The 21,351-nt window shown below is 48.7% G+C and overlaps 1 protein-coding gene across 3 annotated transcripts in view; it reads left to right on the forward strand.

Annotated features, from left to right (window-relative positions):
- Window positions 1-21,351, forward strand: part of LOC311295678 (uncharacterized protein) — a 317,448-nt gene that overhangs the window by 62,390 nt on the left and 233,707 nt on the right. The window lies entirely within an intron of this gene.

The raw sequence follows: 21,351 nt of genomic DNA on the forward strand, positions 1-21,351 counted from the left end.
GAAGCTCGTGTTTATAACCGTAATCTTTGTAGGTTTTTTTTCCCCCCCGTTCCATGTTTTTAAATGACAAACCGCTCTGTGTGATCGGGGCCTCAGCTCTTTGTTTGTTCCCCTGTGATTAATGTGAAAATGATGAAATAAAGTGACTAGAAAGATTTTAAGTGCTGATAACAGCTGTGTTCTTGAAGTAATTAAATAGATTTACGCCCCAATACAGGATACAAGATGAAAGACGAGAGGGCGTGGTTTAAACTAAAACGACTGCGGCGCTTGTGAGTGGAGAAAAACAGAATAAAAGTGTACATGTGTAAAAGGAATAAATAGGGTTATACATGAAATATGTCACTTAAATTAACAGATTAACAAAATGAAGAAAAAACTGTCACAAAAAGGAACCCAATTTCATAGTTGAACAGACATTACAAACGAGTTCGCGGAGAGGAAACGGACGGCAGAAAGCGCGCCCCGTTATTCTTTATTTTACAAAGGCACAACTTTTTGTTTTTATTGTGTGCGTGTATACAAGAGAAACTCTTAGAATGTCTACTTTTATATGAAGTCAATAAAATTGAAAAAGGGTTTTCATGTCTCCAAGGTCCTAAAAAACATGGAGATGGCAGAAAGTGCACCCTGTGCTTTTTCTCAATTTTCAAAACAACAGTGCAAAGCAGGGGTTAGGTTAGCGTTGAATTCAGAATGCTGAGCATACTGACTTTGTCGTTTCTTGATCTATTTCAGAACTTCCTCCACCCCTTGGGGACGGTGCCATGACTTCCTGCAGACTGAGTCCTCGGGCCGACGGTTGGGACGGTGTCGTGATGTTCCCGAACGCCATGGTTCCCTGTGGACTCTCTACTGTATTCCATGGTAGGTTTCGGTGGGCGACGTTTGGGACGGTTGGCGAAACCGTGTGGGAAACTCCCTGCGGACTGAGTCCTCCGTCCCATGGAAGGTTCGGTGTGGCGATGGGTCCAGGTTCCTTTCGGCAACTCCCTGAGGGGTGTTGCAGCTCGCTGCGGCTGATTCCTTAGTGCGACAGTTAAGACATTGGGCGCCCACTGTCCCGACCGTTGCCACAGGGAGTCAGTCTGCTGGGAGTTGGACACCCCCCAGGGAGTGCTGAAGGAACCTGGGCGCAGAGCCACCCATGGGTTTTTTGTCGACACCCCCCCCTGGGGTTGCCGCGAAACTGCCTCTGGTCTGATTTCTTGGGCTGATGATTGAGACGGTGGGCGCCCACCGTCCCAGCCGTTGCCTCAAGGAGTCTGGCTGCAGGGAAGTCGCGTCAAACCCAGGCAGGTATCGGCTAAACCCTTGGGTGGGCGATGCGTTTGGGTCTGAGTCCTTGGGCGACGGTGGGGGTGTTGTGATGACTCCGGTCGCCACAGCTCCCTCTGGACTCAGTTCTCCATCCCATGGTAGGTTCGGTGGGCGATACGTTTGGGACTGGGTCCTTGGGCAACGGTGAGGGGGTGTCGTGACGACTCCGGTCGCCACGGCTCCCTGTGGACTCAGTCCTCCTTCTTTCCTTTTCCCATTTCTTTCAGGGCCATATCAAGATCAGATGGTGGACCTGCACCTAGACACGACCACAGCGCATGTAGTCAGCTGGATCCGGGCCGTATCCAGATCAGATGGAGGACCAGCACCTGTCCCAGAGGTGTCCGCAGAGCGATGAAATCAACATTGATTCCATGTGAGAATATTAGATATAATGATTACGACATTGAGTGAGTCCTGATGTTACCTAATTCCAATAGAGTTCAGAATGTCTGTAAATTCCAATGGTGGCCAGCACAAGTCTTAAATGGAATTTTGCACTTACACCAGATAGAGGTCTAGATTCAAATATAATGCTTTTGAAGTGAGGGTGCGTTATGCAACACTGAGTTATACTGAAGTCAGTACTATAAATTACAGCAACACCTCCTTCGTTTCCTATTAGTCGAAGCTCGTGTTTATAACCGTAATCTTTGTAGGTTTTTTTTCCCCCCCGTTCCATGTTTTTAAATGACAAACCGCTCTGTGTGATCGGGGCCTCAGCTCTTTGTTTGTTCCCCTGTGATTAATGTGAAAATGATGAAATAAAGTGACTAGAAATATTTTAAGTGCTGATAACAGCTGTGTTCTTGAAGTAATTAAATAGATTTACGCCCCAATACAGGATACAAGATGAAAGACGAGAGGGCGTGGTTTAAACTAAAACGACTGCGGCGCTTGTGAGTGGAGAAAAACAGAATAAAAGTGTACATGTGTAAAAGGAATAAATAGGGTTATACATGAAATATGTCACTTAAATTAACAGATTAACAAAATGAAGAAAAAACTGTCACAAAAAGGAACCCAATTTCATAGTTGAACAGACATTACAAACGAGTTCGCGGAGAGGAAACGGACGGCAGAAAGCGCGCCCCGTTATTCTTTATTTTACAAAGGCACAACGTTTTGTTTTTATTGTGTGCGTGTATACAAGAGAAACTCTTAGAATGTCTACTTTTATATGAAGTCAATAAAATTGAAAAAGGGTTTTCATGTCTCCAAGGTCCTAAAAAACATGGAGATGGCAGAAAGTGCACCCTGTGCTTTTTCTCAATTTTCAAAACAACAGTGCAAAGCAGGGGTTAGGTTAGCGTTGAATTCAGAATGCTGAGCATACTGACTTTGTCGTTTCTTGATCTATTTCAGAACTTCCTCCACCCCTTGGGGACGGTGCCACGACTTCCTGCAGACTGAGTCCTCGGGCCGACGGTTGGGACGGTGTCGTGATGTTCCCGAACGCCATGGTTCCCTGTGGACTCTCTACTGTATTCCATGGTAGGTTTCGGTGGGCGACGTTTGGGACGGTTGGCGAAACCGTGTGGGAAACTCCCTGCGGACTGAGTCCTCCGTCCCATGGAAGGTTCGGTGTGGCGATGGGTCCAGGTTCCTTTCGGCAACTCCCTGAGGGGTGTTGCAGCTCGCTGCGGCTGATTCCTTAGTGCGACAGTTAAGACATTGGGCGCCCACTGTCCCGACCGTTGCCACAGGGAGTCAGTCTGCTGGGAGTTGGACACCCCCCAGGGAGTGCTGAAGGAACCTGGGCGCAGAGCCACCCATGGGTTTTTTGTCGACACCCCCCCCTGGGGTTGCCGCGAAACTGCCTCTGGTCTGATTTCTTGGGCTGATGATTGAGACGGTGGGCGCCCACCGTCCCAGCCGTTGCCTCAAGGAGTCTGGCTGCAGGGAAGTCGCGTCAATCCCAGGCAGGTATCGGCTAAACCCTTGGGTGGGCGATGCGTTTGGGTCTGAGTCCTTGGGCGACGGTGGGGGTGTTGTGACGACTCCGGTCGCCACAGCTCCCTCTGGACTCAGTTCTCCATCCCATGGTAGGTTCGGTGGGCGATACGTTTGGGACTGGGTCCTTGGGCAACGGTGAGGGGGTGTCGTGACGACTCCGGTCGCCACGGCTCCCTGTGGACTCAGTCCTCCTTCTTTCCTTTTCCCATTTCTTTCAGGGCCATATCAAGATCAGATGGTGGACCTGCACCTAGACACGACCACAGCGCATGTAGTCAGCTGGATCCGGGCCGTATCCAGATCAGATGGAGGACCAGCACCTGTCCCAGAGGTGTCCGCAGAGCGATGAAATCAACATTGATTCCATGTGAGAATATTAGATATAATGATTACGACATTGAGTGAGTCCTGATGTTACCTAATTCCAATAGAGTTCAGAATGTCTGTAAATTCCAATGGTGGCCAGCACAAGTCTTAAATGGAATTTTGCACTTACACCAGATAGAGGTCTAGATTCAAATATAATGCTTTTGAAGTGAGGGTGCGTTATGCAACACTGAGTTATACTGAAGTCAGTACTATAAATTACAGCAACACCTCCTTCGTTTCCTATTAGTCGAAGCTCGTGTTTATAACCGTAATCTTTGTAGGTTTTTTTTCCCCCCCGTTCCATGTTTTTAAATGACAAACCGCTCTGTGTGATCGGGGCCTCAGCTCTTTGTTTGTTCCCCTGTGATTAATGTGAAAATGATGAAATAAAGTGACTAGAAAGATTTTAAGTGCTGATAACAGCTGTGTTCTTGAAGTAATTAAATAGATTTACGCCCCAATACAGGATACAAGATGAAAGACGAGAGGGCGTGGTTTAAACTAAAACGACTGCGGCGCTTGTGAGTGGAGAAAAACAGAATAAAAGTGTACATGTGTAAAAGGAATAAATAGGGTTATACATGAAATATGTCACTTAAATTAACAGATTAACAAAATGAAGAAAAAACTGTCACAAAAAGGAACCCAATTTCATAGTTGAACAAACGAGTTCGCGGAGAGGAAACGGACGGCAGAAAGCGCGCCCCGTTATTCTTTATTTTACAAAGGCACAACGTTTTGTTTTTATTGTGTGCGTGTATACAAGAGAAACTCTTAGAATGTCTACTTTTATATGAAGTCAATAAAATTGAAAAAGGGTTTTCATGTCTCCAAGGTCCTAAAAAACATGGAGATGGCAGAAAGTGCACCCTGTGCTTTTTCTTAATTTTCAAAACAACAGTGCAAAGGTTAGGTTAGCGTTGAATTGAGAATGCTGAGCATACTGACTTTGTCGTTTCTTGATCTATTTCAGAACTTCCTCCACCCCTTGGGGACGGTGCCACGACTTCCTGCAGACTGAGTCCTCGGGCCGACGGTTGGGACGGTGTCGTGATGTTCCCGAACGCCATGGTTCCCTGTGGACTCTCTACTGTATTCCATGGTAGGTTTCGGTGGGCGACGTTTGGGACGGTTGGCGAAACCGTGTGGGAAACTCCCTGCGGACTGAGTCCTCCGTCCCATGGAAGGTTCGGTGTGGCGATGGGTCCAGGTTCCTTTCGGCAACTCCCTGAGGGGTGTTGCAGCTCGCTGCGGCTGATTCCTTAGTGCGACAGTTAAGACATTGGGCGCCCACTGTCCCGACCGTTGCCACAGGGAGTCAGTCTGCTGGGAGTTGGACACCCCCCAGGGAGTGCTGAAGGAACCTGGGCGCAGAGCCACCCATGGGTTTTTTGTCGACACCCCCCCCTGGGGTTGCCGCGAAACTGCCTCTGGTCTGATTTCTTGGGCTGATGATTGAGACGGTGGGCGCCCACCGTCCCAGCCGTTGCCTCAAGGAGTCTGGCTGCAGGGAAGTCGCGTCAAACCCAGGCAGGTATCGGCTAAACCCTTGGGTGGGCGATGCGTTTGGGTCTGAGTCCTTGGGCGACGGTGGGGGTGTTGTGACGACTCCGGTCGCCACAGCTCCCTCTGGACTCAGTTCTCCATCCCATGGTAGGTTCGGTGGGCGATACGTTTGGGACTGGGTCCTTGGGCAACGGTGAGGGGGTGTCGTGACGACTCCGGTCGCCACGGCTCCCTGTGGACTCAGTCCTCCTTCTTTCCTTTTCCCATTTCTTTCAGGGCCATATCAAGATCAGATGGTGGACCTGCACCTAGACACGACCACAGCGCATGTAGTCAGCTGGATCCGGGCCGTATCCAGATCAGATGGAGGACCAGCACCTGTCCCAGAGGTGTCCGCAGAGCGATGAAATCAACATTGATTCCATGTGAGAATATTAGATATAATGATTACGACATTGAGTGAGTCCTGATGTTACCTAATTCCAATAGAGTTCAGAATGTCTGTAAATTCCAATGGTGGCCAGCACAAGTCTTAAATGGAATTTTGCACTTACACCAGATAGAGGTCTAGATTCAAATATAATGCTTTTGAAGTGAGGGTGCGTTATGCAACACTGAGTTATACTGAAGTCAGTACTATAAATTACAGCAACACCTCCTTCGTTTCCTATTAGTCGAAGCTCGTGTTTATAACCGTAATCTTTGTAGGTTTTTTTTCCCCCCCGTTCCATGTTTTTAAATGACAAACCGCTCTGTGTGATCGGGGCCTCAGCTCTTTGTTTGTTCCCCTGTGATTAATGTGAAAATGATTAAATAAAGTGACTAGAAAGATTTTAAGTGCTGATAACAGCTGTGTTCTTGAAGTAATTAAATAGATTTACGCCCCAATACAGGATACAAGATGAAAGACGAGAGGGCGTGGTTTAAACTAAAACGACTGCGGCGCTTGTGAGTGGAGAAAAACAGAATAAAAGTGTACATGTGTAAAAGGAATAAATAGGGTTATACATGAAATATGTCACTTAAATTAACAGATTAACAAAATGAAGAAAAAACTGTCACAAAAAGGAACCCAATTTCATAGTTGAACAGACATTACAAACGAGTTCGCGGAGAGGAAACGGACGGCAGAAAGCGCGCCCCGTTATTCTTTATTTTACAAAGGCACAACTTTTTGTTTTTATTGTGTGCGTGTATACAAGAGAAACTCTTAGAATGTCTACTTTTATATGAAGTCAATAAAATTGAAAAAGGGTTTTCATGTCTCCAAGGTCCTAAAAAACATGGAGACGGCAGAAAGTGCACCCTGTGCTTTTTCTTAATTTTCAAAACAACAGTGCAAAGCAGGTGGTTAGGTTAGCGTTGAATTCAGAATGCTGAGCATACTGACTTTGTCGTTTCTTGATCTATTTCAGACCTTCCTCCACCCCTTGGGGACGGTGCCACGACTTCCTGCAGACTGAGTCCTCGGGCCGACGGTTGGGACGGTGTCGTGATGTTCCCGAACGCCATGGTTCCCTGTGGACTCTCTACTGTATTCCATGGTAGGTTTCGGTGGGCGACGTTTGGGACGGTTGGCGAAACCGTGTGGGAAACTCCCTGCGGACTGAGTCCTCCGTCCCATGGAAGGTTCGGTGTGGCGATGGGTCCAGGTTCCTTTCGGCAACTCCCTGAGGGGTGTTGCAGCTCGCTGCGGCTGATTCCTTAGTGCGACAGTTAAGACATTGGGCGCCCACTGTCCCGACCGTTGCCACAGGGAGTCAGTCTGCTGGGAGTTGGACACCCCCCAGGGAGTGCTGAAGGAACCTGGGCGCAGAGCCACCCATGGGTTTTTTGTCGACACCCCCCCCTGGGGTTGCCGCGAAACTGCCTCTGGTCTGATTTCTTGGGCTGATGATTGAGACGGTGGGCGCCCACCGTCCCAGCCGTTGCCTCAAGGAGTCTGGCTGCAGGGAAGTCGCGTCAAACCCAGGCAGGTATCGGCTAAACCCTTGGGTGGGCGATGCGTTTGGGTCTGAGTCCTTGGGCGACGGTGGGGGTGTTGTGACGACTCCGGTCGCCACAGCTCCCTCTGGACTCAGTTCTCCATCCCATGGTAGGTTCGGTGGGCGATACGTTTGGGACTGGGTCCTTGGGCAACGGTGAGGGGGTGTCGTGACGACTCCGGTCGCCACGGCTCCCTGTGGACTCAGTCCTCCTTCTTTCCTTTTCCCATTTCTTTCAGGGCCATATCAAGATCAGATGGTGGACCTGCACCTAGACACGACCACAGCGCATGTAGTCAGCTGGATCCGGGCCGTATCCAGATCAGATGGAGGACCAGCACCTGTCCCAGAGGTGTCCGCAGAGCGATGAAATCAACATTGATTCCATGTGAGAATATTAGATATAATGATTACGACATTGAGTGAGTCCTGATGTTACCTAATTCCAATAGAGTTCAGAATGTCTGTAAATTCCAATGGTGGCCAGCACAAGTCTTAAATGGAATTTTGCACTTACACCAGATAGAGGTCTAGATTCAAATATAATGCTTTTGAAGTGAGGGTGCGTTATGCAACACTGAGTTATACTGAAGTCAGTACTATAAATTACAGCAACACCTCCTTCGTTTCCTATAAGTCGAAGCTCGTGTTTATAACCGTAATCTTTGTAGGTTTTTTTTCCCCCCCGTTCTATGTTTTTAAATGACAAACCGCTCTGTGTGATCGGGGCCTCAGCTCTTTGTTTGTTCCCCTGTGATTAATGTGAAAATGATGAAATAAAGTGACTAGAAAGATTTTAAGTGCTGATAACAGCTGTGTTCTTGAAGTAATTAAATAGATTTACGCCCCAATACAGGATACAAGATGAAAGACGAGAGGGCGTGGTTTAAACTAAAACGACTGCGGCGCTTGTGAGTGGAGAAAAACAGAATAAAAGTGTACATGTGTAAAAGGAATAAATAGGGTTATACATGAAATATGTCACTTAAATTAACAGATTAACAAAATGAAGAAAAAACTGTCACAAAAAGGAACCCAATTTCATAGTTGAACAAACGAGTTCGCGGAGAGGAAACGGACGGCAGAAAGCGCGCCCCGTTATTCTTTATTTTACAAAGGCACAACGTTTTGTTTTTATTGTGTGCGTGTATACAAGAGAAACTCTTAGAATGTCTACTTTTATATGAAGTCAATAAAATTGAAAAAGGGTTTTCATGTCTCCAAGGTCCTAAAAAACATGGAGATGGCAGAAAGTGCACCCTGTGCTTTTTCTTAATTTTCAAAACAACAGTGCAAAGGTTAGGTTAGCGTTGAATTCAGAATGCTGAGCATACTGACTTTGTCGTTTCTTGATCTATTTCAGAACTTCCTCCACCCCTTGGGGACGGTGCCACGACTTCCTGCAGACTGAGTCCTCGGGCCGACGGTTGGGACGGTGTCGTGATGTTCCCGAACGCCATGGTTCCCTGTGGACTCTCTACTGTATTCCATGGTAGGTTTCGGTGGGCGACGTTTGGGACGGTTGGCGAAACCGTGTGGGTGTCGTGACGTCCCGGGACGACACGACTCCCTGCGGACTGAGTCCTCCGTCCCATGGAAGGTTCGGTGTGGCGATGGGTCCAGGTTCCTTTCGGCAACTCCCTGAGGGGTGTTGCAGCTCGCTGCGGCTGATTCCTTAGTGCGACAGTTAAGACATTGGGCGCCCACTGTCCTGACCGTTGCCACAGGGAGTCAGTCTGCTGGGAGTTGGACACCCCCCAGGGAGTGCTGAAGGAACCTGGGCGCAGAGCCACCCATGGGTTTTTTGTCGACACCCCCCCCTGGGGTTGCCGCGAAACTGCCTCTGGTCTGATTTCTTGGGCTGATGATTGAGACGGTGGGCGCCCACCGTCCCAGCCGTTGCCTCAAGGAGTCTGGCTGCAGGGAAGTCGCGTCAAACCCAGGCAGGTATCGGCTAAACCCTTGGGTGGGCGATGCGTTTGGGTCTGAGTCCTTGGGCGACGGTGGGGGTGTTGTGACGACTCCGGTCGCCACAGCTCCCTCTGGACTCAGTTCTCCATCCCACGGTAGGTTCGGTGGGCGATACGTTTGGGACTGGGTCCTTGGGCAACGGTGGGGGTGTTGTGACGACTCCGGTCGCCACAGCTCCCTCTGGACTCAGTTCTCCATCCCATGGTAGGTTCGGTGGGCGATACGTTTGGGTCTGAGTCCTTGGGCGACGGTGGGGGTGTTGTGACGACTCCGGTCGCCACAGCTCCCTCTGGACTCAGTTCTCCATCCCATGGTAGGTTCGGTGGGCGATACGTTTGGGACTGGGTCCTTGGGCAACGGTGAGGGGGTGTCGTGACGACTCCGGTCGCCACGGCTCCCTGTGGACTCAGTCCTCCTTCTTTCCTTTTCCCATTTCTTTCAGGGCCATATCAAGATCAGATGGTGGACCTGCACCTAGACACGACCACAGCGCATGTAGTCAGCTGGATCCGGGCCGTATCCAGATCAGATGGAGGACCAGCACCTGTCCCAGAGGTGTCCGCAGAGCGATGAAATCAACATTGATTCCATGTGAGAATATTAGATATAATGATTACGACATTGAGTGAGTCCTGATGTTACCTAATTCCAATAGAGTTCAGAATGTCTGTAAATTCCAATGGTGGCCAGCACAAGTCTTAATGGAATTTTGCACTTATACCAGATAGAGGTCTAGATTCAAATATAATGCTTTTGAAGTGAGGGTGCGTTATGCAACACTGAGTTATACTGAAGTCAGTACTATAAATTACAGCAACACCTCCTTCGTTTCCTATTAGTCGAAGCTCGTGTTTATAACCGTAATCTTTGTAGGTTTTTTTTCCCCCCCGTTCCATGTTTTTAAATGACAAACCGCTCTGTGTGATCGGGGCCTCAGCTCTTTGTTTGTTCCCCTGTGATTAATGTGAAAATGATGAAATAAAGTGACTAGAAAGATTTTAAGTGCTGATAACAGCTGTGTTCTTGAAGTAATTAAATAGATTTACGCCCCAATACAGGATACAAGATGAAAGACGAGAGGGCGTGGTTTAAACTAAAACGACTGCGGCGCTTGTGAGTGGAGAAAAACAGAATAAAAGTGTACATGTGTAAAAGGAATAAATAGGGTTATACATGAAATATGTCACTTAAATTAACAGATTAACAAAATGAAGAAAAAACTGTCACAAAAAGGAACCCAATTTCATAGTTGAACAGACATTACAAACGAGTTCGCGGAGAGGAAACGGACGGCAGAAAGCGCGCCCCGTTATTCTTTATTTTACAAAGGCACAACGTTTTGTTTTTATTGTGTGCGTGTATACAAGAGAAACTCTTAGAATGTCTACTTTTATATGAAGTCAATAAAATTGAAAAAGGGTTTTCATGTCTCCAAGGTCCTAAAAAACATGGAGATGGCAGAAAGTGCACCCTGTGCTTTTTCTCAATTTTCAAAACAACAGTGCAAAGCAGGGGTTAGGTTAGCGTTGAATTCAGAATGCTGAGCATACTGACTTTGTCGTTTCTTGATCTATTTCAGAACTTCCTCCACCCCTTGGGGACGGTGCCATGACTTCCTGCAGACTGAGTCCTCGGGCCGACGGTTGGGACGGTGTCGTGATGTTCCCGAACGCCATGGTTCCCTGTGGACTCTCTACTGTATTCCATGGTAGGTTTCGGTGGGCGACGTTTGGGACGGTTGGCGAAACCGTGTGGGAAACTCCCTGCGGACTGAGTCCTCCGTCCCATGGAAGGTTCGGTGTGGCGATGGGTCCAGGTTCCTTTCGGCAACTCCCTGAGGGGTGTTGCAGCTCGCTGCGGCTGATTCCTTAGTGCGACAGTTAAGACATTGGGCGCCCACTGTCCCGACCGTTGCCACAGGGAGTCAGTCTGCTGGGAGTTGGACACCCCCCAGGGAGTGCTGAAGGAACCTGGGCGCAGAGCCACCCATGGGTTTTTTGTCGACACCCCCCCCTGGGGTTGCCGCGAAACTGCCTCTGGTCTGATTTCTTGGGCTGATGATTGAGACGGTGGGCGCCCACCGTCCCAGCCGTTGCCTCAAGGAGTCTGGCTGCAGGGAAGTCGCGTCAAACCCAGGCAGGTATCGGCTAAACCCTTGGGTGGGCGATGCGTTTGGGTCTGAGTCCTTGGGCGACGGTGGGGGTGTTGTGATGACTCCGGTCGCCACAGCTCCCTCTGGACTCAGTTCTCCATCCCATGGTAGGTTCGGTGGGCGATACGTTTGGGACTGGGTCCTTGGGCAACGGTGAGGGGGTGTCGTGACGACTCCGGTCGCCACGGCTCCCTGTGGACTCAGTCCTCCTTCTTTCCTTTTCCCATTTCTTTCAGGGCCATATCAAGATCAGATGGTGGACCTGCACCTAGACACGACCACAGCGCATGTAGTCAGCTGGATCCGGGCCGTATCCAGATCAGATGGAGGACCAGCACCTGTCCCAGAGGTGTCCGCAGAGCGATGAAATCAACATTGATTCCATGTGAGAATATTAGATATAATGATTACGACATTGAGTGAGTCCTGATGTTACCTAATTCCAATAGAGTTCAGAATGTCTGTAAATTCCAATGGTGGCCAGCACAAGTCTTAAATGGAATTTTGCACTTACACCAGATAGAGGTCTAGATTCAAATATAATGCTTTTGAAGTGAGGGTGCGTTATGCAACACTGAGTTATACTGAAGTCAGTACTATAAATTACAGCAACACCTCCTTCGTTTCCTATTAGTCGAAGCTCGTGTTTATAACCGTAATCTTTGTAGGTTTTTTTTCCCCCCCGTTCCATGTTTTTAAATGACAAACCGCTCTGTGTGATCGGGGCCTCAGCTCTTTGTTTGTTCCCCTGTGATTAATGTGAAAATGATGAAATAAAGTGACTAGAAATATTTTAAGTGCTGATAACAGCTGTGTTCTTGAAGTAATTAAATAGATTTACGCCCCAATACAGGATACAAGATGAAAGACGAGAGGGCGTGGTTTAAACTAAAACGACTGCGGCGCTTGTGAGTGGAGAAAAACAGAATAAAAGTGTACATGTGTAAAAGGAATAAATAGGGTTATACATGAAATATGTCACTTAAATTAACAGATTAACAAAATGAAGAAAAAACTGTCACAAAAAGGAACCCAATTTCATAGTTGAACAGACATTACAAACGAGTTCGCGGAGAGGAAACGGACGGCAGAAAGCGCGCCCCGTTATTCTTTATTTTACAAAGGCACAACGTTTTGTTTTTATTGTGTGCGTGTATACAAGAGAAACTCTTAGAATGTCTACTTTTATATGAAGTCAATAAAATTGAAAAAGGGTTTTCATGTCTCCAAGGTCCTAAAAAACATGGAGATGGCAGAAAGTGCACCCTGTGCTTTTTCTCAATTTTCAAAACAACAGTGCAAAGCAGGGGTTAGGTTAGCGTTGAATTCAGAATGCTGAGCATACTGACTTTGTCGTTTCTTGATCTATTTCAGAACTTCCTCCACCCCTTGGGGACGGTGCCACGACTTCCTGCAGACTGAGTCCTCGGGCCGACGGTTGGGACGGTGTCGTGATGTTCCCGAACGCCATGGTTCCCTGTGGACTCTCTACTGTATTCCATGGTAGGTTTCGGTGGGCGACGTTTGGGACGGTTGGCGAAACCGTGTGGGAAACTCCCTGCGGACTGAGTCCTCCGTCCCATGGAAGGTTCGGTGTGGCGATGGGTCCAGGTTCCTTTCGGCAACTCCCTGAGGGGTGTTGCAGCTCGCTGCGGCTGATTCCTTAGTGCGACAGTTAAGACATTGGGCGCCCACTGTCCCGACCGTTGCCACAGGGAGTCAGTCTGCTGGGAGTTGGACACCCCCCAGGGAGTGCTGAAGGAACCTGGGCGCAGAGCCACCCATGGGTTTTTTGTCGACACCCCCCCCTGGGGTTGCCGCGAAACTGCCTCTGGTCTGATTTCTTGGGCTGATGATTGAGACGGTGGGCGCCCACCGTCCCAGCCGTTGCCTCAAGGAGTCTGGCTGCAGGGAAGTCGCGTCAATCCCAGGCAGGTATCGGCTAAACCCTTGGGTGGGCGATGCGTTTGGGTCTGAGTCCTTGGGCGACGGTGGGGGTGTTGTGACGACTCCGGTCGCCACAGCTCCCTCTGGACTCAGTTCTCCATCCCATGGTAGGTTCGGTGGGCGATACGTTTGGGACTGGGTCCTTGGGCAACGGTGAGGGGGTGTCGTGACGACTCCGGTCGCCACGGCTCCCTGTGGACTCAGTCCTCCTTCTTTCCTTTTCCCATTTCTTTCAGGGCCATATCAAGATCAGATGGTGGACCTGCACCTAGACACGACCACAGCGCATGTAGTCAGCTGGATCCGGGCCGTATCCAGATCAGATGGAGGACCAGCACCTGTCCCAGAGGTGTCCGCAGAGCGATGAAATCAACATTGATTCCATGTGAGAATATTAGATATAATGATTACGACATTGAGTGAGTCCTGATGTTACCTAATTCCAATAGAGTTCAGAATGTCTGTAAATTCCAATGGTGGCCAGCACAAGTCTTAAATGGAATTTTGCACTTACACCAGATAGAGGTCTAGATTCAAATATAATGCTTTTGAAGTGAGGGTGCGTTATGCAACACTGAGTTATACTGAAGTCAGTACTATAAATTACAGCAACACCTCCTTCGTTTCCTATTAGTCGAAGCTCGTGTTTATAACCGTAATCTTTGTAGGTTTTTTTTCCCCCCCGTTCCATGTTTTTAAATGACAAACCGCTCTGTGTGATCGGGGCCTCAGCTCTTTGTTTGTTCCCCTGTGATTAATGTGAAAATGATGAAATAAAGTGACTAGAAAGATTTTAAGTGCTGATAACAGCTGTGTTCTTGAAGTAATTAAATAGATTTACGCCCCAATACAGGATACAAGATGAAAGACGAGAGGGCGTGGTTTAAACTAAAACGACTGCGGCGCTTGTGAGTGGAGAAAAACAGAATAAAAGTGTACATGTGTAAAAGGAATAAATAGGGTTATACATGAAATATGTCACTTAAATTAACAGATTAACAAAATGAAGAAAAAACTGTCACAAAAAGGAACCCAATTTCATAGTTGAACAAACGAGTTCGCGGAGAGGAAACGGACGGCAGAAAGCGCGCCCCGTTATTCTTTATTTTACAAAGGCACAACGTTTTGTTTTTATTGTGTGCGTGTATACAAGAGAAACTCTTAGAATGTCTACTTTTATATGAAGTCAATAAAATTGAAAAAGGGTTTTCATGTCTCCAAGGTCCTAAAAAACATGGAGATGGCAGAAAGTGCACCCTGTGCTTTTTCTTAATTTTCAAAACAACAGTGCAAAGGTTAGGTTAGCGTTGAATTGAGAATGCTGAGCATACTGACTTTGTCGTTTCTTGATCTATTTCAGAACTTCCTCCACCCCTTGGGGACGGTGCCACGACTTCCTGCAGACTGAGTCCTCGGGCCGACGGTTGGGACGGTGTCGTGATGTTCCCGAACGCCATGGTTCCCTGTGGACTCTCTACTGTATTCCATGGTAGGTCTCGGTGGGCGACGTTTGGGACGGTTGGCGAAACCGTGTGGGAAACTCCCTGCGGACTGAGTCCTCCGTCCCATGGAAGGTTCGGTGTGGCGATGGGTCCAGGTTCCTTTCGGCAACTCCCTGAGGGGTGTTGCAGCTCGCTGCGGCTGATTCCTTAGTGCGACAGTTAAGACATTGGGCGCCCACTGTCCCGACCGTTGCCACAGGGAGTCAGTCTGCTGGGAGTTGGACACCCCCCAGGGAGTGCTGAAGGAACCTGGGCGCAGAGCCACCCATGGGTTTTTTGTCGACACCCCCCCCTGGGGTTGCCGCGAAACTGCCTCTGGTCTGATTTCTTGGGCTGATGATTGAGACGGTGGGCGCCCACCGTCCCAGCCGTTGCCTCAAGGAGTCTGGCTGCAGGGAAGTCGCGTTAAACCCAGGCAGGTATCGGCTAAACCCTTGGGTGGGCGATGCGTTTGGGTCTGAGTCCTTGGGCGACGGTGGGGGTGTTGTGACGACTCCGGTCGCCACAGCTCCCTCTGGACTCAGTTCTCCATCCCATGGTAGGTTCGGTGGGCGATACGTTTGGGACTGGGTCCTTGGGCAACGGTGAGGGGGTGTCGTGACGACTCCGGTCGCCACGGCTCCCTGTGGACTCAGTCCTCCTTCTTTCCTTTTCCCATTTCTTTCAGGGCCATATCAAGATCAGATGGTGGACCTGCACCTAGACACGACCACAGCGCATGTAGTCAGCTGGATCCGGGCCGTATCCAGATCAGATGGAGGACCAGCACCTGTCCCAGAGGTGTCCGCAGAGCGATGAAATCAACATTGATTCCATGTGAGAATATTAGATATAATGATTACGACATTGAGTGAGTCCTGATGTTACCTAATTCCAATAGAGTTCAGAATGTCTGTAAATTCCAATGGTGGCCAGCACAAGTCTTAAATGGAATTTTGCACTTACACCAGATAGAGGTCTAGATTCAAATATAATGCTTTTGAAGTGAGGGTGCGTTATGCAACACTGAGTTATACTGAAGTCAGTACTATAAATTACAGCAACACCTCCTTCGTTTCCTATTAGTCGAAGCTCGTGTTTATAACCGTAATCTTTGTAGGTTTTTTTTCCCCCCCGTTCTATGTTTTTAAATGACAAACCGCTCTGTGTGATCGGGGCCTCAGCTCTTTGTTTGTTCCCCTGTGATTAATGTGAAAATGATGAAATAAAGTGACTAGAAAGATTTTAAGTGCTGATAACAGCTGTGTTCTTGAAGTAATTAAATAGATTTACGCCCCAATACAGGATACAAGATGAAAGACGAGAGGGCGTGGTTTAAACTAAAACGACTGCGGCGCTTGTGAGTGGAGAAAAACAGAATAAAAGTGTACATGTGTAAAAGGAATAAATAGGGTTATACATGAAATATGTCACTTAAATTAACAGATTAACAAAATGAAGAAAAAACTGTCACAAAAAGGAACCCAATTTCATAGTTGAACAGACATTACAAACGAGTTCGCGGAGAGGAAACGGACGGCAGAAAGCGCGCCCCGTTATTCTTTATTTTACAAAGGCACAACTTTTTGTTTTTATTGTGTGCGTGTATACAAGAGAAACTCTTAGAATGTCTACTTTTATATGAAGTCAATAAAATTGAAAAAGGGTTTTCATGTCTCCAAGGTCCTAAAAAACATGGAGACGGCAGAAAGTGCACCCTGTGCTTTTTCTTAATTTTCAAAACAACAGTGCAAAGCAGGTGGTTAGGTTAGCGTTGAATTCAGAATGCTGAGCATACTGACTTTGTCGTTTCTTGATCTATTTCAGACCTTCCTCCACCCCTTGGGGACGGTGCCACGACTTCCTGCAGACTGAGTCCTCGGGCCGACGGTTGGGACGGTGTCGTGATGTTCCCGAACGCCATGGTTCCCTGTGGACTCTCTACTGTATTCCATGGTAGGTTTCGGTGGGCGACGTTTGGGACGGTTGGCGAAACCGTGTGGGAAACTCCCTGCGGACTGAGTCCTCCGTCCCATGGAAGGTTCGGTGTGGCGATGGGTCCAGGTTCCTTTCGGCAACTCCCTGAGGGGTGTTGCAGCTCGCTGCGGCTGATTCCTTAGTGCGACAGTTAAGACATTGGGCGCCCACTGTCCCGACCGTTGCCACAGGGAGTCAGTCTGCTGGGAGTTGGACACCCCCCAGGGAGTGCTGAAGGAACCTGGGCGCAGAGCCACCCATGGGTTTTTTGTCGACACCCCCCCCTGGGGTTGCCGCGAAACTGCCTCTGGTCTGATTTCTTGGGCTGATGATTGAGACGGTGGGCGCCCACCGTCCCAGCCGTTGCCTCAAGGAGTCTGGCTGCAGGGAAGTCGCGTCAAACCCAGGCAGGTATCGGCTAAACCCTTGGGTGGGCGATGCGTTTGGGTCTGAGTCCTTGGGCGACGGTGGGGGTGTTGTGACGACTCCGGTCGCCACAGCTCCCTCTGGACTCAGTTCTCCATCCCATGGTAGGTTCGGTGGGCGATACGTTTGGGACTGGGTCCTTGGGCAACGGTGAGGGGGTGTCGTGACGACTCCGGTCGCCACGGCTCCCTGTGGACTCAGTCCTCCTTCTTTCCTTTTCCCATTTCTTTCAGGGCCATATCAAGATCAGATGGTGGACCTGCACCTAGACACGACCACAGCGCATGTAGTCAGCTGGATCCGGGCCGTATCCAGATCAGATGGAGGACCAGCACCTGTCCCAGAGGTGTCCGCAGAGCGATGAAATCAACATTGATTCCATGTGAGAATATTAGATATAATGATTACGACATTGAGTGAGTCCTGATGTTACCTAATTCCAATAGAGTTCAGAATGTCTGTAAATTCCAATGGTGGCCAGCACAAGTCTTAAATGGAATTTTGCACTTACACCAGATAGAGGTCTAGATTCAAATATAATGCTTTTGAAGTGAGGGTGCGTTATGCAACACTGAGTTATACTGAAGTCAGTACTATAAATTACAGCAACACCTCCTTCGTTTCCTATTAGTCGAAGCTCGTGTTTATAACCGTAATCTTTGTAGGTTTTTTTTCCCCCCCGTTCCATGTTTTTAAATGACAAACCGCTCTGTGTGATCGGGGCCTCAGCTCTTTGTTTGTTCCCCTGTGATTAATGTGAAAATGATGAAATAAAGTGACTAGAAATATTTTAAGTGCTGATAACAGCTGTGTTCTTGAAGTAATTAAATAGATTTACGCCCCAATACAGGATACAAGATGAAAGACGAGAGGGCGTGGTTTAAACTAAAACGACTGCGGCGCTTGTGAGTGGAGAAAAACAGAATAAAAGTGTACATGTGTAAAAGGAATAAATAGGGTTATACATGAAATATGTCACTTAAATTAACAGATTAACAAAATGAAGAAAAAACTGTCACAAAAAGGAACCCAATTTCATAGTTGAACAGACATTACAAACGAGTTCGCGGAGAGGAAACGGACGGCAGAAAGCGCGCCCCGTTATTCTTTATTTTACAAAGGCACAACGTTTTGTTTTTATTGTGTGCGTGTATACAAGAGAAACTCTTAGAATGTCTACTTTTATATGAAGTCAATAAAATTGAAAAAGGGTTTTCATGTCTCCAAGGTCCTAAAAAACATGGAGATGGCAGAAAGTGCACCCTGTGCTTTTTCTCAATTTTCAAAACAACAGTGCAAAGCAGGGGTTAGGTTAGCGTTGAATTCAGAATGCTGAGCATACTGACTTTGTCGTTTCTTGATCTATTTCAGAACTTCCTCCACCCCTTGGGGACGGTGCCACGACTTCCTGCAGACTGAGTCCTCGGGCCGACGGTTGGGACGGTGTCGTGATGTTCCCGAACGCCATGGTTCCCTGTGGACTCTCTACTGTATTCCATGGTAGGTTTCGGTGGGCGACGTTTGGGACGGTTGGCGAAACCGTGTGGGAAACTCCCTGCGGACTGAGTCCTCCGTCCCATGGAAGGTTCGGTGTGGCGATGGGTCCAGGTTCCTTTCGGCAACTCCCTGAGGGGTGTTGCAGCTCGCTGCGGCTGATTCCTTAGTGCGACAGTTAAGACATTGGGCGCCCACTGTCCCGACCGTTGCCACAGGGAGTCAGTCTGCTGGGAGTTGGACACCCCCCAGGGAGTGCTGAAGGAACCTGGGCGCAGAGCCACCCATGGGTTTTTTGTCGACACCCCCCCCTGGGGTTGCCGCGAAACTGCCTCTGGTCTGATTTCTTGGGCTGATGATTGAGACGGTGGGCGCCCACCGTCCCAGCCGTTGCCTCAAGGAGTCTGGCTGCAGGGAAGTCGCGTCAAACCCAGGCAGGTATCGGCTAAACCCTTGGGTGGGCGATGCGTTTGGGTCTGAGTCCTTGGGCGACGGTGGGGGTGTTGTGACGACTCCGGTCGCCACAGCTCCCTCTGGACTCAGTTCTCCATCCCATGGTAGGTTCGGTGGGCGATACGTTTGGGACTGGGTCCTTGGGCAACGGTGAGGGGGTGTCGTGACGACTCCGGTCGCCACGGCTCCCTGTGGACTCAGTCCTCCTTCTTTCCTTTTCCCATTTCTTTCAGGGCCATATCAAGATCAGATGGTGGACCTGCACCTAGACACGACCACAGCGCATGTAGTCAGCTGGATCCGGGCCGTATCCAGATCAGATGGAGGACCAGCACCTGTCCCAGAGGTGTCCGCAGAGCGATGAAATCAACATTGATTCCATGTGAGAATATTAGATATAATGATTACGACATTGAGTGAGTCCTGATGTTACCTAATTCCAATAGAGTTCAGAATGTCTGTAAATTCCAATGGTGGCCAGCACAAGTCTTAAATGGAATTTTGCACTTACACCAGATAGAGGTCTAGATTCAAATATAATGCTTTTGAAGTGAGGGTGCGTTATGCAACACTGAGTTATACTGAAGTCAGTACTATAAATTACAGCAACACCTCCTTCGTTTCCTATTAGTCGAAGCTCGTGTTTATAACCGTAATCTTTGTAGGTTTTTTTTCCCCCCCGTTCTATGTTTTTAAATGACAAACCGCTCTGTGTGATCGGGGCCTCAGCTCTTTGTTTGTTCCCCTGTGATTAATGTGAAAATGATGAAATAAAGTGACTAGAAAGATTTTAAGTGCTGATAACAGCTGTGTTCTTGAAGTAATTAAATAGATTTACGCCCCAATACAGGATACAAGATGAAAGACGAGAGGGCGTGGTTTAAACTAAAACGACTGCGGCGCTTGTGAGTGGAGAAAAACAGAATAAAAGTGTACATGTGTAAAAGGAATAAATAGGGTTATACATGAAATATGTCACTTAAATTAACAGATTAACAAAATGAAGAAAAAACTGTCACAAAAAGGAACCCAATTTCATAGTTGAACAGACATTACAAACGAGTTCGCGGAGAGGAAACGGACGGCAGAAAGCGCGCCCCGTTATTCTTTATTTTACAAAGGCACAACGTTTTGTTTTTATTGTGTGCATGTATACAAGAGAAACTCTTAGAATGTCTACTTTTATATGAAGTCAATAAAATTGAAAAAGGGTTTTCATGTCTCCAAGGTCCTAAAAAACATGGAGATGGCAGAAAGTGCACCCTGTGCTTTTTCTCAATTTTCAAAACAACAGTGCAAAGCAGGGGTTAGGTTAGCGTTGAATTCAGAATGCTGAGCATACTGACTTTGTCGTTTCTTGATCTATTTCAGAACTTCCTCCACCCCTTGGGGACGGTGCCATGACTTCCTGCAGACTGAGTCCTCGGGCCGACGGTTGGGACGGTGTCGTGATGTTCCCGAACGCCATGGTTCCCTGTGGACTCTCTACTGTATTCCATGGTAGGTTTCGGTGGGCGACGTTTGGGACGGTTGGCGAAACCGTGTGGGAAACTCCCTGCGGACTGAGTCCTCCGTCCCATGGAAGGTTCGGTGTGGCGATGGGTCCAGGTTCCTTTCGGCAACTCCCTGAGGGGTGTTGCAGCTCGCTGCGGCTGATTCCTTAGTGCGACAGTTAAGACATTGGGCGCCCACTGTCCCGACCGTTGCCACAGGGAGTCAGTCTGCTGGGAGTTGGACACCCCCCAGGGAGTGCTGAAGGAACCTGGGCGCAGAGCCACCCATGGGTTTTTTGTCGACACCCCCCCCTGGGGTTGCCGCGAAACTGCCTCTGGTCTGATTTCTTGGGCTGATGATTGAGACGGTGGGCGCCCACCGTCCCAGCCGTTGCCTCAAGGAGTCTGGCTGCAGGGAAGTCGCGTCAAACCCAGGCAGGTATCGGCTAAACCCTTGGGTGGGCGATGCGTTTGGGTCTGAGTCCTTGGGCGACGGTGGGGGTGTTGTGACGACTCCGGTCGCCACAGCTCCCTCTGGACTCAGTTCTCCATCCCATGGTAGGTTCGGTGGGCGATACGTTTGGGACTGGGTCCTTGGGCAACGGTGAGGGGGTGTCGTGACGACTCCGGTCGCCACGGCTCCCTGTGGACTCAGTCCTCCTTCTTTCCTTTTCCCATTTCTTTCAGGGCCATATCAAGATCAGATGGTGGACCTGCACCTAGACACGACCACAGCGCATGTAGTCAGCTGGATCCGGGCCGTATCCAGATCAGATGGAGGACCAGCACCTGTCCCAGAGGTGTCCGCAGAGCGATGAAAT

This window comes from Rutilus rutilus, assembly GCF_951802725.1.
Source record: "Rutilus rutilus genome assembly, chromosome: 8".
Classification (NCBI taxonomy): domain Eukaryota; kingdom Metazoa; phylum Chordata; class Actinopteri; order Cypriniformes; family Leuciscidae; genus Rutilus; species Rutilus rutilus.